Source organism: Cyprinus carpio, chromosome B3 (assembly GCF_018340385.1).
Source record: "Cyprinus carpio isolate SPL01 chromosome B3, ASM1834038v1, whole genome shotgun sequence".
Classification (NCBI taxonomy): Eukaryota; Metazoa; Chordata; class Actinopteri; order Cypriniformes; family Cyprinidae; genus Cyprinus; species Cyprinus carpio.
In genome coordinates this window covers 10,356,654-10,374,117 of record NC_056599.1, presented here as the reverse complement: position 1 = coordinate 10,374,117, position 17,464 = coordinate 10,356,654, and the positions used below count along the sequence as shown (strand labels likewise).

Here is a 17,464-nt window from a genome sequence, read left to right as displayed (position 1 = left end):
GCGCATCTGGAGCATTAGAATACTGTATAATACTGTAGGCTATCACTGCGGAGCTGAAGAACACGATTTCTCGAGGGATCACATGCATATGTACAATAACAATACGACACGATAAAATAAAAATCAGAGATGGTTTATGTCCTTTGAAATAACGCTAACCACTTGTTTGGATATGGTGGAAATTTTAATTATTACATTTATATTTATCAGACGATTTTATCCAAAGCTACTTACTAATGAGGACAATTAAAGCAGTCAAAACTAACAAAAGAGCAATAAAAAGTTAATTATTACATTTATATTTATCAGACGATTTTATGTAAAGCACTAATGAGGACACACACACACACACATATATATATATATATATATATATATATAGTCAACATTTGAAGTGGATCAAAAAAGTTAAACAAGAACGCATTTTGGTTTTAGGGCAACTTTGATTAAACGATTTGATCCACTTCAAATGTTGACTTATACACACACACACACACACACACACACACACACACAAACACAAAGAAAACAAGTAGATAGAATAGAAATATAAAGAATATAGAAAGTAAGTGTTTTTTTAAATGAAAAACAAGCAGCTAGTTAGAAAACGAACAGGGGCCAAGTAGAGAGTCAAGTGTTTTTATTCAAATGTAAACATGTAAACAAATATGTACAGAATTATGTGAAGTTACATATTTACATTATTTTTACACTTACATTGTGTGGCATGATGGGGAAGGATAGTAGTTCTCAGATGTGAATCCTGATATCAGTATTTGAAAGACCCATTATTATAGACAATTCACTCACCAATTATTAAAGACAAACACTTGAATTTATTCCCTTGTATATTTACGAAGCAATCGCACGAAGTTGAAGCAACTTGAAGCAGCGTTGTTTGGGAATTTTATGATATTGTTTAAATCGTTAAAAAAACAAATCAGTTGCCCCTAATGGGAAAGTACATTTCTGACACTGATAGACTCATCTGTGGATTATTTCTAGTTGTGAGGGCAGGTATGAAGTAAATTCATGAGATAAAAGAATATTACATTTTTCAGATTTCAATATTAAATAAAAAAACGATGGGGATGAAACCCTGATTTTATCCTGATTCATCACAAAGACGACAGTCTTCCTTAGGCTATTCATTTATTTTATGTGAGAAGTAAGAATCAAAAAATCCTGCTGGCAGAATTTGGAAGAAAATAAATCATTAAAGAATGTAGCACAAAAATCTGCAATTATCTCAAAGTCATTAGTTATTTTCTTATCAATACATAGTTGCTGAACTATGTTGCTGAAATTTTTTTAATTTGCTGCCTTTCCAACCTAAAGAAGTAAGCAGCCGAATTCTGCTCACCCTCCTCCAGCCAATTCTGAACAGATCTGATAAAGCCATGGGTTTACAGTAGGCCTACTAAGCGTATTATAACTTCGACCCTGATATTACATCAGTAATTAATAACTGAAGAACAGCACAAAGTAGTAGATTAGCTGATGTTAAGGATTAGACATAACACAAGGAATAAATTAATTAGTTTTATTTGTACAGATTGCAAAGTTACTGTAAAAATAATGTAAATATGCAACTTCGTAGATCTGTACATATTTGTTTACATGTGCATTAGAACTGTTTGTAAGTGTGTATTGCCACTAGAGCTTAAATTTCAAAGTACAGCTGTGCAATAAACCTGCTCTATTCTATAAATTCAGTATAATGAAAGTGTGTAATATATTTAACTGATACAGTAAGTGTCCGGTAAAATACAATTACAAACATCATTACAGTATGTCAACCATTGCCTTTTTAATTACACTGTTACCTTTAAAATTGTTATTGCATAGCAAAATATATTTTACATGCAGTAATGCACATGCATCTTCAAGAAACATCTAAAAACACATCTCTTCCATCTTTTCTTAAATTGTGTCATATTGTTATTGTACATATTTTTTCATGTTGTTATTGTAAAAATCATGTTCTTCAGCTCTGCAATGATAGCCTACAGCAGGGGCGTAGCCATCATTTCAGAAGTGAGGGGGACAGAAATGTTAGCAGCAATGTTGTGAAATATTTTTACTATTTAAAATAACTGCTTTCTATGTGAATATCTGTTCAAATGTAATTTATTCCTGTGATCAAAGCTGTATTTTCAGCATCATTACTCCAGTCTTCAGTGTCACATGATCCTCCAGAAATCATTGTAGTATGCTGATTTGCTGCTCAACAAAACTTTTTTTAATTATTATTATTATCAATATTTAAAACAGTAAAAAAAAAAAAAAAAAAAACATAGGAAAAAAAGATAAGGGTTTTTTTTTTTGATTAGAAGGAACCAAAGATCAGTTTTTTTGTTTTATATATTATAGAAATTAATACTTTTATTTAGTAAGGATGCCTTAAATTTATCAAAACTGATGATAAAGATATTTATAATGTTACAAAGATTACTGTTGTCAGATCAATGCTGTTCTTCTGAACTTTTCTATTTAAAAAAAAAATTCTGAAATAAAATCTACTCTGCTATTTTCAACATCATAATAATAAATGCTTTTTGAACAGGAAATCAGAATATTAAAATGATTTCTGAAGGATCACGTGACTGGAGTAATGATGCTAAAAATTTAGCTTTGAAATCAAAATTAATTTTTAATCACATTTTAAAAATAGAAAACAGTTATTTTAAAAAGCCTTGTAAAAATATTTCAAAATTGTACTGTTTTACTGATCAAATAAATGCAGGCTTGGTGAACAGAAAAAAAAAACTTCTTTAAAAAACATTAACAATTTACTGTTCAAAAACGTATAGGCTTAGAAATCAGATAACTGCTGGACAATAATCAATAATAATGATTTGTTTATATACTACAAACACTTTCTTATCACATAAGGCAGAATACTTCTTTAAAAAACATAATAAATGCTATGTCATTTAGCACTGCATTGTTCGTATACTTTTGAATTGACCTAGAGATGACTTGAAAAACACAAATAAACCATATATTGTCGCAATCGTATGTTTAATGTCTTTCATGTTTCCAATGTTTCCAAACGTTTCTGTTTTTCATACAGCAATAGCTGGACGCTTGTGTCCATATTAGGAATGTCCTGGTACATCTTTCTGCACGAGAGCGCCCTTCGATTTCGAGTATGAATGAAACACACACTGCAGGAGTGCAAGCGAGCGCCCTCCTGCTGCATGAGTGTTCAGCGCTCAGATCATGCGCAGACTATCCTGTCTCTCTGAGTTTAAATCTGTATTTATTCACACCGGCTCTTGAAAACCTCCATGTGTACACACTTGACCGAAAAAGTGCGTGGGAGGAATTTATGTGAGATTAAAAGTTCGTAATCTGCTACAGTATTCTTCTTGAAAATACAGTATTTCTACAGTATTCTAATGCGCCAGATGCGCTCTGCATTAACACTGGGTTTTTGTTATAGGCCTGAACCATAAATATGTGACTGAAACTTGTCTATTGATGTGTTTTGCATGAACTTTAACTTTGAAATGTTTTAACTGTTGCCCCGCCTTCTACTTATCAAACCTCATACTTTCTATGATATAGTGCTGGGAAAACAGTTTGCTTTGCCGATTGCGAAACGTGACAGGTAAACAGTTTGCCAGAATACACCCTGACGGTCCTTCATGCACTTCGGTGTGTACACTTAACTTTGGGACATATATAGTGTGCAAAAACAATCGCGCAATACAGTGCACACAAACAGTTTACTTTGTTTTAACATGTAGGCTATTTACTATGTGATGACAACTTTGAAACCAGTAACGCAGTCTCTTTTGATAATAGATGATTATTCACAAAATCCGCCCGCAAACTCTATGGGCGCCGCCATCTTGCCTGCCGCCATTACTGCGTGCCTGCGAAGTGTGACGGTGTGACACTTGCCGGTGCCCTCTAATGACATTTCAATGAAAGCGGATCCTGTTCATTAAAGAAAATGTCTGGTGAAAGGGAAAATTGGGTAGATGATGTCAGGCAGTGGCCAAAACTTACTGATAAAGGTAATTTATTGACAACATAATGTAATAATGTATAAATATGTAATGTATTGTAATTAAGAAGTGTATTAATTGATGACACAATAAAACCGAACGCTGTCATTACTAGCTGTGTTGTTAATATGTTCACAAGCTTCACAAGTTTCAAATAACTATTAGGCCATCCTTAAAAATATTCTTGTTTGCCATAACTGACCGACCCTGTCAATTTAGGACTGACCCAATTAATTATTTTTTTCCCCTTTTTGTCCGACCGACTTGCCGATTGTAAACTGCGTTTAAGACCCACAGATTTTTTTTACTCTTCAATCTAATACAAATGCAACTAAAATGTGAGGCACACGCAATTGACCGCTTTTCACACGCTCTCACGCCACACATCCGTTTTCTCACGCACAGAAAAATCGCGAAGCAAAGAGGACACGGAGACCGACAATCTCAGCTCTCAGATTCTGTCAATTTTATTATGATAATTTAAACAATGAATACCGTTTTGGTGCTTGTAAACGTGACGCGACAGATCCCTAGCGGCACCTGAACTGATCATCTCTAGCTATAGTAAAGAACTCTGTGTAATCGTATGGCCGTGAACATGGGCAGTCAATGTGCAACAAAGGTTCGTGGATTTCACAAACGGGTTTTATTCCATGCCTGTAGTTTTGTGCTGTTGTTTAAAACAGCCAACCACAAAAAACACACTCTTCTCGGCATCACTGGGACAGCATACGTACTAAAAAAAAAACTAAATAAAAATAACTTTTTGTACAGCTATAATCTGCTACAAGCCGCCTACGGGACTAACGCTACTTCTGCTACTTCCTTAGCAGCAAGGCACGCAGTAATGGCGGCGCTGCTTTTACTTCCGTGTTTTCGCCGGATTTGTCTATAGCGCTCTGCTTTCTTCAGTAGCGACGCGAGAACAAGTAATCTGTAGCTCGCAGCGCCCTCTGCTGGTGAAAATAATCACGATCATGCGACTGCCACCAGCTGGCTAAATTGGTCGGGCGTTTACAGTGTGTTTGCGGGTCGTTTTGATGGTGCTGTAAAACGGGGACAGCTCTAGCCGGGTGCAGGACACCAAAAACCGGGACTGTGCCCGGAAAACGGGACGTCTGGTCACCTACATTTATGAAATAAATAAAATATTTTGCCAGTAATATGTAGTTATTTTCAATAATACCTGCAGACACATGCTGCCAAAGGCACCTTCAGCATCCAGGTACATTCAAGCCATACAACACCTTCATCACGACTCTGTGAGGGGCTCAAGAACAGAATCATGCACTAGAATCAGATTAAACAGCTGTAAAAGCTAAATTTCTCAGCCTATGACGTATTCCGTTACACATCACTTTATTTAAAGACCAATAGCCTTTAAAGGGGTAAAAAAAAAAATTCTCCAAAAGCCGCTCGAGAAATTGCATTAAAACATTTTACACAGGCATGTGTCGAACTGCACGCAGACGTCATCAGTGAGCGTCACCAGGGTCCTTTGACTCACCGTACGCTTGTCACGCCGTAGTTCCAGTCTTCTATAGGTCAAACTGCAGCAGTAGCAGCAGCAGAAATGATCCGATCATTAGGTTTACTCAAATACTCTCTGAATGTCTCTCAGAGGGCTCATGTCAGGCTGTTGTCATCCAGCAGAGGAGTCGGGAAAAAAATAGTCCCCGCGACTTTCACTGGAGGTACATGTTTCATGTGTTTAACATGGATTAGCCGTTTAATAAGATGATCAGTAAATCAGAATAGCAGCAAGATTAAATATTATAAAAGAGGACGAATGATTCTGATCAAACAAACACAGGCTATTCCTTAAAAAAAATTATTTGTCTCATTGACAAAACACGTTTTGTACTGAATAAGTCTGTATTGCTCAGTTGGACTTGTTCAGTAATGTTATAAAATCACTTTCTGTAAATAATCTCCATGTTTACCTGCGTATGCAGATGTAAAAACTATTGAGCATAGACTAACAGCAACAATTATCAAAATCCAGACCCCTCTATATGGTTAATGAAAACATCAGTGCTGTTTGATTCTGATGATTCTGACTCTTTTTCTTCAACAGTTGACACTAATGGCAGACAGCAGCTTCCTCACAGCAGATCTGTCCGACTCTGGAGCTCCAGCTGTGCTGCTGGGGTCAGTGTGGCTCATCGCAGATACAGCACACAGCAGACTGAGAGCGCAGAGGAGGAGACGCTCCACACGATCATCAGTGACACCGAGAACGTTCAAGGTAAACCAGAGTTTGGGCTCAGAGAGATTTCTTTATTTATTTGGTAAGAAATTAACGCTTTTATTCAGCAACAATGCATTCTTATGATCCTAAACATTTGAATGGTAAAGATTCAGAGACTTAAATTATAGTAATATAGTTCAATTATAGTTCCACACTCCACATACCGTAGCATATGGAAATGATGAAAATGTTTAAACTCTTGTTTCTTTTTTAAATAAGGATCCTACTCAAAACACGAGTTTCAAGCAGAGACGAAGAAACTGCTGGATATTGTGGCCAGATCGCTGTATTCTGAGAAAGAGGTGATAAATTAAACAAAAAACAGATACAATGCGGTCCTGTTTGATCAGTTCTCTTTAAGCATTCAAGACTGTGTTGTGATTAACCGATACATATTTTTTTGTTGAGTTTTTTTGTTTTATTTCATTTTTTTTGTTTATTTTATTGTTTTTTTATGTTTTGATCTTCATATATTTTTGTAATGTTTTAGTTTAAGTTTTACTAATCAGATAATTACATATTTAATCAGCTTGATAGCTGATTAAATATTGGTTAAATATCATCATTTGTGTCTCATAAATATAGCATTTAATTTCAAGAATTTGTTTATTTAAATTTGAGTAATTTTTTATTTAAATTAAGATATTTTATGTATGTACATGAGTCAGACTGTAACTTCATCTAAAAGACTCAGTGATTTTCTGACACACTTCTGCTGTGTTAGGTGTTCATCAGAGAGCTGATCTCAAACGGCAGTGATGCCTCTGGAGAAGCTGAGGCAGTCAAGATGATCACAGCAGGAGGAGAAACAGCGACCCATGGAGATCCACCTGCAGACAGACGCAAGCCACAGGCACCTTCACCATCCAGGTACATTTCAACTACCTCGAGAACAGAATCATGTATTAGAATCAGATTAAACAGCGTGTACTGATACTTTTTTTTTTTAGATACATCATATTCCCCATTACCCATCATTTTTATTTAAATAGTCTTTTTTTTCATCTGTGTAACAACAAAACAGTGTTTTGAACCTTTAGCACTTAACAACAGTGAACAAAACTCCTCAGCACCAGAAAGCCTCTGCGTGGCCGTTGCAGAGTCTTAAGTCATCCACATCTGGTGATCTGCAACAGAATCCAATGTGATCAGATCTAAAACAGATCTAAATGATTGCTGCTTCATCTATTTTCTTTTTTCACTTTAATCATAGCATTTCATTTAGTTCAGTTGTGCAGGGGCCCTCATATCATGAGCTTACAGTCTTATTAAAGCAGCTGAACAACTGTGACTTACATTATTTACATTACATTTTATAAAATTATCTTTATCTTTAAATTATCATCATTTTATATCTTTTTATAAACTATTATCTATTAAACGTAATATATATTGTCATTTTACTACAAATGAAATATGAATTTTGAGTTTTAATTTTTAATTTTTATTTTTAAATTTTTAACTTGTATGCAATTATATGCATTACATTACAATAAGTTTTAATACATTTAAATTGGATGTTGCACAATAAATTTAAAATTGCTTATATAAATAAATTATATATATATATATATATATATATATATATATAACAAATGATGTATTTAAATATTGTAAATTATTTAATATTATTTTTAAATTAATTTACCCTGTAATATAAATTAATAACTGAAATATACATATTTAAAGTACTAATTTGTGCATAATTTATATGCATCTGAATTCAACAGTATGTACTTAATTAAAAAAAAGAAAGTAATTAAAAAATATAATATTTGCATATTTTAAACATATTACATATAAACATTTTAATGTTATTAATTACTTTTCCATTGTAGTGAGGGAGCACTATAATCTCTGTGTAGAATGTCTTGATCAACATGTGTCTGCTGTGATGTGTAGGACACAGGTGTTGGGATGAACAGCAGAGAGGAGCTGGTGGCCTAATCTGGGCACCATCGCTCGATCTGGATCAAGGTGAGCTCTTCACTGAAACTCTCTCCAAACTCTGCTGTTCTCACTTCTGGACAGTGCTTTTATTTCATAGTGCTTTTGTTTCTTCCTCCATCAGGCTTTTCGTGGGACGCTCTTCAGAATCAAGCGGAGGCCAGCAGCTCCATCATCGGTCAGTTCGGGGTGGGCTTTTACTCCTCCTTCATGGTGGCTGATAAAGTGGACGTTTATTCTCAGTCAGCAGAACCAGGCACTCCTGGATACAAGTGGTCTTCAGACGGGTGAGAGAAATGAGAAGAGAGATGGATTTAACAACAGTTTTAAGGCAAAAAGGATGTGCTTTTTTTATTAGGGCTCCTTGATTATGGCAGAAGTCATAATGGTCAACACACGATTATTTAAAAATGAGGGAGTGGGTAATCTATGACACCAGTTACTAATACTAGGCCACACTAATGTGCAGGTAAAAAAGCCCTTAAACAATTATTGAAGAATTAAGAAATTACAATAATAGTGCAAAACAGCAGAAAAATCAACTGCATGTTACATCTGTAACATAAATGATTTGAACCATTACACTTGGGGTGTGAAAAGTGCATGCTTTAAAGAAAAAACAATGGGTGGCACTATAGTTTATATGTCAAATTATTGGGTTTTCTTGATCATTGGAAGCCAAGTTTGAAATCAAGACTAAAATGAGCATCAGCATGCAAAGTAACTGGACATCTGCAGCCAGGTTTTGCCATATTTGTAGCTGTTAGACTGTCTTTAGGCATCGAACATTAAGACACGGGAAATATTTGAATTAAAATGAATCAGATTTTTGGTGTTTTGACTCACTGAGTTTTGTGTGTCGGCAGCTCTGGAGTGTTTGAGATCGCAGAAGCTTCAGTGTGTGCGTCCGGGAACACCAAGATCGTGCTCCACCTTAAAGGACGACTGCAAAGAGTTTCATCAGAAGACCGAGTCAAAGGTGTGCAGCGCTCAAAACCAGAAAAACACTGACATAAAACATGAGAATGCTTGAAAACAAACCTCACTGAGAGTGACTGTGGTCTGTTTTTCAGAGGTTGTGACTAAGTATAGTAACTTTGTCAGTTTCCCATCTTCCTGAACGGACGGCACGGTTTAAACACCCTGCAGGTACAGTGTGTGAAGTGTGTTTGTGAGTGACCTTTGACCTCCCTGTGGCTCTGAGGATCAGTCTGAGCTGTTTTCTCTCTCTCTGCAGGGCGCTGTGGAGGATGGAGCCCAAAGAGATCAGCGCAGTGGTCAGCCCCGAGGAGTTTTATCGCTACGTTTGCTCAAGCTCTATGATAAACCCCGCTACACCCTGCACTACCGCGCAGACGCCCGCTCAACATCCGCAGCATCTTCTACGTGCCGGCCGATGGTGAGCGTCCAGACGAACAGCTGAATCTTTGCCATTATGCATAGTTAAAAAAAAAAGACATGTATACACATAAAAATTGTACAAATTTACAAAAATGTTTTTAAATGATTTACATCTATTAGTTACATTACATTACTACATGAATGCCACAGCTGACTTCATTATCGTGAATGTAAATGGTGTGTGAGCAGAAACCCTCCATGTTGACGTGAGTCGTGAGATGGGATCCAGCGTGGCTCTGTACAGCAGGAAGGTTCTGATCCAAACCAAAGCCACAGACATCCTGCCCAAGTGGCTGAGCTTCCTGCGAGGTCAGATGAGCGTCCAGATGTTTGAGTTTTGTGAAAACCAACTTTAAAATGCATTATTAGATTAAAAAAAAGAGGAGATTTGACTGTTGTGTGACTGCATTTGCAGGAGTTGTGGACAGTGAAGATATCCTCTGAACCATCAGCAGAGAGCTGCTACAGGAAAGTGCTCTGATCAGGTACACAAACCAGCCTGAAATATTCACATTATTCCTTTTGTATCGTGCAAATAAGAGTAACAGACTTTTTTTCTTTCAGGAAACTGCGGGATGTTTTACAGCAGCGGGTCATTCGGTTCTGTTGGACCAGAGCAAGAAAGGGATCCGGAGAAATACGCTCGCTTCTTGATGAGTACGGGCTGTTTATGCGCGGAGGGCATCGTCACCACAGCGGAGCAGAGCGTCAAGGTGCGATACGACTCGTTTGGCCTTTTTAATCAGTCTGTTTCTCTCTGAGTGTGTTTAAACAGCTGATTATGTCGTCACAGGAGGACATCGCTAAGCTGCTGCGCTTCGAGTCGTCAGAGCTTCCTGCGGGACAGCAGACCAGCCTGATGGAGTATGCCTCTCGGATGAAGGGGCGGGAGGGGGGGGGAACGAGGAACATTTTACATCTATCTGTGTGCGCCGAAATCGCCACCTGGCCGAGCACTCGCCGTACTTTGAGGCCATGAAATCCAGAAAGATATGGATGGGTGAGACTAGAGACAGTCAGGTCGACAGTTAATATTCACTGTCACACTCGAGTCTACAAGCTGATCCAAAGACTGATACAGTGCATTGCAGATTTGCTGGATACAACTGCTAACTGATTAGTATGTATGTTCACTCCTATTTTGAAAGCATAAACTGTGCATCCACTGACAAGGCTGTCGATAGATCCTGAGATGAACACAAGGGGGCGCCAACGCTGCTGTTAATCTCAAAAATGGCCAAAAGTGGTTGGTCAGCAGCTAATGGAAGGGCTAAAGATGCCACTGATTAAATCATTTCATCTGTTTTTGATGTGGTCACAACATGACAAAAATGATAAAAAGTTGTTTTTCTCAAGGTCTCAGTTTTTTTTCATCTTAAGAAAATAGATTCAAAAGGTGCATAATTGTAAATGTTTAAACAACTACATATAAATTAATCATAATATAAAAATGTGTATTTAATAATATAATTGTATTATACTTTTAATAATATATTAATATATATTGAATAATAACAAATACAAAAAACTAACTTTTTTTATTTAATGTCTGTCTGTTCTTTTAAACAACATGGTAAAAAAAAATGGATATTGAAACCTATTACCTTTTATTAAGACAGAGTCGCTGTCTTAATAAAATAATTAATAACCTAATTAATATAACAGTAGATATTAAATTAATAACATTGTTTAAAAAAAAAACATGTTTTTAATCTCTAACATTTTAACCTTCAAAAGAAAAAAAACTCTAATTAAATATTTATTTATTTATTTTTATTTAATGCTTATTTATTAGCGATTTATTCTATTAATCATTATGTATTTATATTTTAATATTTGTAAAATAATAATTGTTTGGGTCTTATATTTAAGTGGTTAAAACATTACAGTTAAGCACAAGGATTTAGTTAGGAAAGTCATTTTGATTGCAGCACAACAGCAGAAAAAGATGTGTCTGTTTCTGAGGTTGTGTGTGTTCCTGCAGGTCTTGTTCTGCTTTGAGCAGTTCGATGAGCTCACGCTGCTTCACCTCAGAGAGTTCGACAGGAAGAAGCTCATCTCAGCCGAGATCCACGACATTGTCGTAGATCATTACAAAGAGGAGAAATTTCAAGACAGCAAACCAGGTACAGATAGAGTCAGTACAGTCACAGTTTTCTGTCATTATCTGAGACGTGTCAGCAGCAAAGAGTGATTCTGGATCTCTTGAATTGATGAATTCATGTTCTTGATTCTTCACCTTGTTTTGGAAAACAGTGTTAATGGTGAATTAAGCATTTAGACAAATAAATGAAAAAGTCGGTTACCTAAAAACTAATCCGATCAGCCTGAGTCAGTGGTGCTGTGATTGTGTTGTGCAGCATCAGAGCGACTGACAGATCAGCAGACAGAAGATCTGATGGCCTGGATGAGGAACGCACTCGGACAGAGAGTCACCAACATCAAGGTACCCACACGTACATGCAGAAAAACCACATTACCTTCTCGTACATTTCCTCTACTTGCATCAAAAACTATACTAATTGTATAGCAAAGGTAACTTTGTGAAAATCAGTCAAAATGCAAACTATATTGAAAAAAAAGTGTACATTGAACCAAAAAGTATACTATGAAAAAATTTTAGACAAGTATCTAGATAAATAATATACAGTTGAAACCATATATTTACATACACTTCAGAAAAAAAACAAAACTTTGTTTACTGTCATACATTAAATCAGAGTAATTTTTTTTCTGTTTTAAAATCAATAAATATTAACATTTTTTTTGCATTTGTTAAATGTCAGAAATTGAGCGAGGGGGAGAATTTTTATGTAATGTTTTTTTTATCACTTTCATCAAAGTCAGAAGTATACATACACTTCCTTAGTATTTTGGTAGAATTGCCCCCGAAACTGTTTCACTTGGGCAAACGTTTTGTGGGTATCCTTTCCACAAGCTTTCTACAATAGTTTGCTGGAGCTTTTTGGCCCACTCCTCTTGACAGAACTGGTGTAACTGGGTCGGGCTTTGTAGGGCCTTCTTGCTCGCACTCGCACTCGCCTTTTTCAGTTGCCGCCCACAAATTTTCTATGGGATGGAGATCAGGGCTTTGTGATGGCCACTCCAGTACCTTGACTTTGTTGTCCTTAAGCCACTTTGTAACTAATTTGGAGGTATGACCGTGGGTCATTGTCCATTGGAAGAACCATTTGCGCGCCAAGCTTTACCTTCCTGGCTGATGTCTTCAGATGTTGCTTCAATATATCCACATAATTTTCTTTTCTCATAAAGCCATCTATTCTGTGAAGTGCACCAGTCCCTTCTGCAGCAAAGCAGCCCCACAACATTATACTACCACCCCCATACTTCACAGTTGGGATGGTGTTCTGAGACTTCAAAGCTTCGCCCTTTTTCCTCCAGATATACCGTTTATCATTATGGCTGAACAGTTCAATTTTTGTTTCGTCAGACCACAGGACATGTCTCCGGAAATTAAGATTTTTGTCCCCATGTGCAGTTGCAAACTGTAGTCTGGCTTTTTTATGGTGGTTTTGAAGTAATGGCTTTCTCCTCCCGGAGTAATCTTTCAGCTCATGGTGGTACAGGACTGGTTTTACTGTGGATAATGACACTGTCTTACCAGTTTCAGCCAGAATCTTCACAAGGTCTTTTGCTGTTATCCAGGGGTTTGATTTGCACATTTCGCACAAAACACATTCCTCTCTGTTCCTGAGCGGTATGATGGTTGTACATTCCCATGTTTTTTATACTTGCATATTATTGTCTAAACGGATGAACGTTCCTGAGCCAGGCATCTGGAAATTGCACCTAAGGATGAGCCACACTTGTGGAGGTCCACACTTTCCTTTGCTAATGTCTTAGTTGATTTCTCTTGATTTTCCCATGATGTCAGAGAAAGAGGCTCTGTGTTTGAGGTGTGTCTTTATATGGCATCCACAGGTGTGGCCACCAATTAACTCAGATGGAATCAGTTAACCTATCAGAAGCTTCTTAAGCTCACAATGGAATCACCTGGAGTTTTATTTTTGTTTAAAGACACAATAAACTTAGTGTATGTATACTTCTGACTTTGATGAAAGTGATAAAAAAAAAAAACATAAAAATTCTCCCTCGCTCGATTCTGACATTTAACAAATGCAAAAAATATGTTAATATTTATTGATCTAAAACAGGAAAAGTTTTTACTCTGATTTAATGTATGACAGTAAAGAAAAAAATGTTTTGTTTTTTTCTGAAGTGTATGTAAAAATCTGGTTTCAACTGTACATACACACACACACCACACATATACACATATATATATTATATTTCATATTATAATTTCAACTTAAATCAATATTTCATTTCCATTTATTTAGGTTATTTTGTTTGGTAATCAGCCATGTAATAAATCCTGATCACTTTTTGTATGTAATATTATAAAGTATTGCCTATTAAACATATAAATGCATTTAAAGCATTATTTCAATATGTATTTCAATTTCTATGCAATGAAAAGCATTTCTTGAACTTAAATATGCAATAACCGAACTGCATATATATAATTTTAAAAAAGTAAAAAATTGCACTATACACGTTACACAATTTTAATTAGCCTGTTACACTGCTTAACTATCTCAAATATTCATAATTTTATTTATATACAATATGCAGTTATGTGCATTTCATTTCGATACAAGTTCATTAACATTAGTTTTAATTTTAGATGTATTTTTTTCAATTGTATATTTAATTTAGTATTAGCGGTGTATCTGATTTTTATCTCACAAATCTCTTTTTTCTTACATAAAATAATAAATCCAAATTAATATTTCATGTCTATTTATAAATCATGTAACAGCAATATAAATTCATATGCATGAATTTAATTTATATAAATTTTGCAAATATGCATTTCATTTGCATACAAATTAAAACAAATTTACATTAGTTTAAATTTAGTATTCAGAAGTTTGTCATTTCTCTGTAATAGTACAGGTTCATCTCAATAAATTAGAATGTCATGGAAAACTTCATTTATTTCAGTAATTCACATCAAAATTGTGGAAACTCGTGTATTAAAAAAAATTCAGTGCACACAGACTAAAGTAGTTTAAGTCTTTGGTTCTCAACAAAGTAGAATATAGTGACATGCCAATCAGCTAATCAAATCAAGGTTTCCTGAGCCTTCAAAATGGTCTCTCAGTTTGGTTCACTAGGCTACACAATCATGGGGAAGACTGCTGATCTGACAGTTGTCCAGAAGACAATCATTGACACCCTTCAAGGAGGGTAGGCCACAAACATTCATTGCCAAAGAAGCTGGCTTTTCACAGAGTGCTGTATCCAAGCATGTTAACAGAAAATAGAATGGAAGGAAAAAGTGTGGAAGAAAAAGATACCCAACCAACCGAGAGAACCACCAGCGCTTATGAGGATTGTCAAGCCCAATCGATTCAAGAATTTGAGTGAATTTTCACAAGAAATGGACTGAGGCTGGGGTCAAGGCATCAAGAGCCACCACACACAGACGTGTTGAGGAATTTGGGCTACAGTTGTAGTATTCCTCTTGTTAAGCCACTCCTGAGGCGTCTTACCTGGGCTAAGGAGAAGAAGAAACTGGACTGTTGCCCAGTAGTCCAAAGTCCCTCTTTTCAGATCAGATCAGAGCAAGTTTTGTATTTTATTTGGAAACCAAGGTCCTAGAGTCTGGAGGAAGGGTGGAGAAAGCTCATAGCCCAAGTTGCTTGAAGTCCAGTGTTAAGTTTCCACAGTCTGTGATGATTTGGGGGTATAATGTCATCTGCTGGTGTTGGTCCATTGTGTTTTTTGAAAACCAAAGTCACTGCACACCATTTACCAAGAAAGTTTGGAGCACGTTCTTCATGCTTCCTTCTGCTGACCAGCTTTTTGAAGATGCTGATTTTCATTTTTCCAGCAGGATTGATACCTGCCCACACTGCCAAAAGCACCAAAAGTTGGTTAAATGACCGTGGTGTGGTGTACTTGACTGGCCAGCAAACTCACCAGACCTGAACCCCAGAGAGAATCTATGGAGTATTGTCAAGAGAAAAATGAGAAAACAAGAGACCCAAAAAATGCAGATGAGCTGAAGGCCACTGTCAAAGAAAACCTGGGCTTCCATACCACCTCAGCAGTGCCACAAAACTCATCACCTCCACCTACCACGCCGAATTGAGGCAGTAATTAAAGCAAAAGGAGCCCCAACCAAGTATTGAGTGCATGTACAGTAAATGAACATACTTTCCAGAAGGCCAACAGTTCACTAAAAATGGTTTTTTTATGAAACTATTCTAATTTGTTGAGATTGAATTGGTGGGTTTTTGTTAAATGTGAGCCAAAAATCATCACAATTAAAAGAAACCAAAGACTTAACTACTTCAGTCTGTGTGCATTAAATTTATGTAATACACGAGCAAGTTTCACAATTTTGAGTTGAATTACTGAAATAAATGAACTTTTCCACAACATTCTAATTTGAGATGCACCTGTAATTTCATCTCAGATAATATTTCATGTCTATTTGTTTGGTAATCAGCCTTGTAATAAATCCTGATCACTCTTTGTATTATGATGCTGATCGACTTACATGTTGTTTAATTGTAAACACTCAATCATTTACATCATTTTGCAAATTCAAACAGTGATTTTTACTCTCAAATGTGTAAAAACCTGACACCAGTTATTATCTTTATTAACATTTACCAATGTTTCTGTAGGTGACGCCGCGTCTGGACACACACCCCGCTATGATCACGGTGCTGGAGATGGGCGCCGCTCGACACTTCCTGCGCACGCAGCAGCTCGCACGCAGCTCAGAGGAGAGAGCCCAGATCCTGCAGCCCACGCTGGAGATCAACGCTGGGTACGAGACGCTGGACTTAGATGAACACAAATAATCAATCTGATGGTTTTGCATGAAGAGAATAAAAACAGCCCAGTGTCTCCAAAATAATGTCCTTACAGTGAGGAGATGCAGATGAACAGTGTTCAGATCATCCAAGATGTAGATGAGTTTGTTTCTTCATCAGAACAGATTTGGAGAAATGTAGCATTACATCACTTGCTCAGCACTGGATGCTCTGCAGTGAATGGGTGCCGTCAGAATGAGAGTCCAAAGAGCTTATAAAAACATCACAATAATCCGTACTTGATCTGTACATGTTTCTCACCAGACTTCTCTTTGTCAATGTAGTATTGTATTTTAGCCAGAAACAACAGTTAGAAGTTAAAACACATTAATGATGGATTTGTTTCTTACAAACATGCAGCTTTTTGCTTCAAAAAAATGTTAATTGATGGACTGGAAGTCATGTGGAATTATTGTGATGTAGCAATATTTGCATTGTAGAAATGCTGTGGTCTGTCTAACATCAAGCGTTTGTTTGCAGACATGATCTGATCAAGAAGCTTCATGCACTGAAGGACTCCAACCCTGAGCTGGCACAGCTTCTCCTCGAGCAGGTAAAGAAACTGTTTACTCTCTCATCTCAATCCCTATTTCGAATTAAAAACTAAATTCCATTTTTTTTTCACATACCAGATATATGACAACGCCATGATCACCGCTGGCCTGAATCCGAACGAACCCTCGTCCGATGATCTCGCGGCTGAAATCAGCTCCTGACTCAAGCTCTGGAGAAACACTGACACCTGTGCTGGAGTTCAGCCTGACGGACTTGTTTTGCCTTTATTAGAGCCATGCATGGATGCAGAAAGACAGCGTCCCATGCCGCAGAGGTCATCATCACACGTTAAACACAAACAAAACGTTGTTTATATGAAGACTTGAGAATCTTTGTGCAGGTGTGACATTGAGTCATGTTTTAATAAGATGACTGTC

General features: G+C 36.6%; 1 pseudogene; it reads left to right on the top strand.

Moving 5' to 3' along the window:
• The first annotated feature begins 5,484 nt into the window (after positions 1-5,484).
• LOC122136474 lies at positions 5,485-17,363 on the top strand (annotated as a pseudogene).
• Positions 17,364-17,464: the final 101 nt, after the last annotated feature.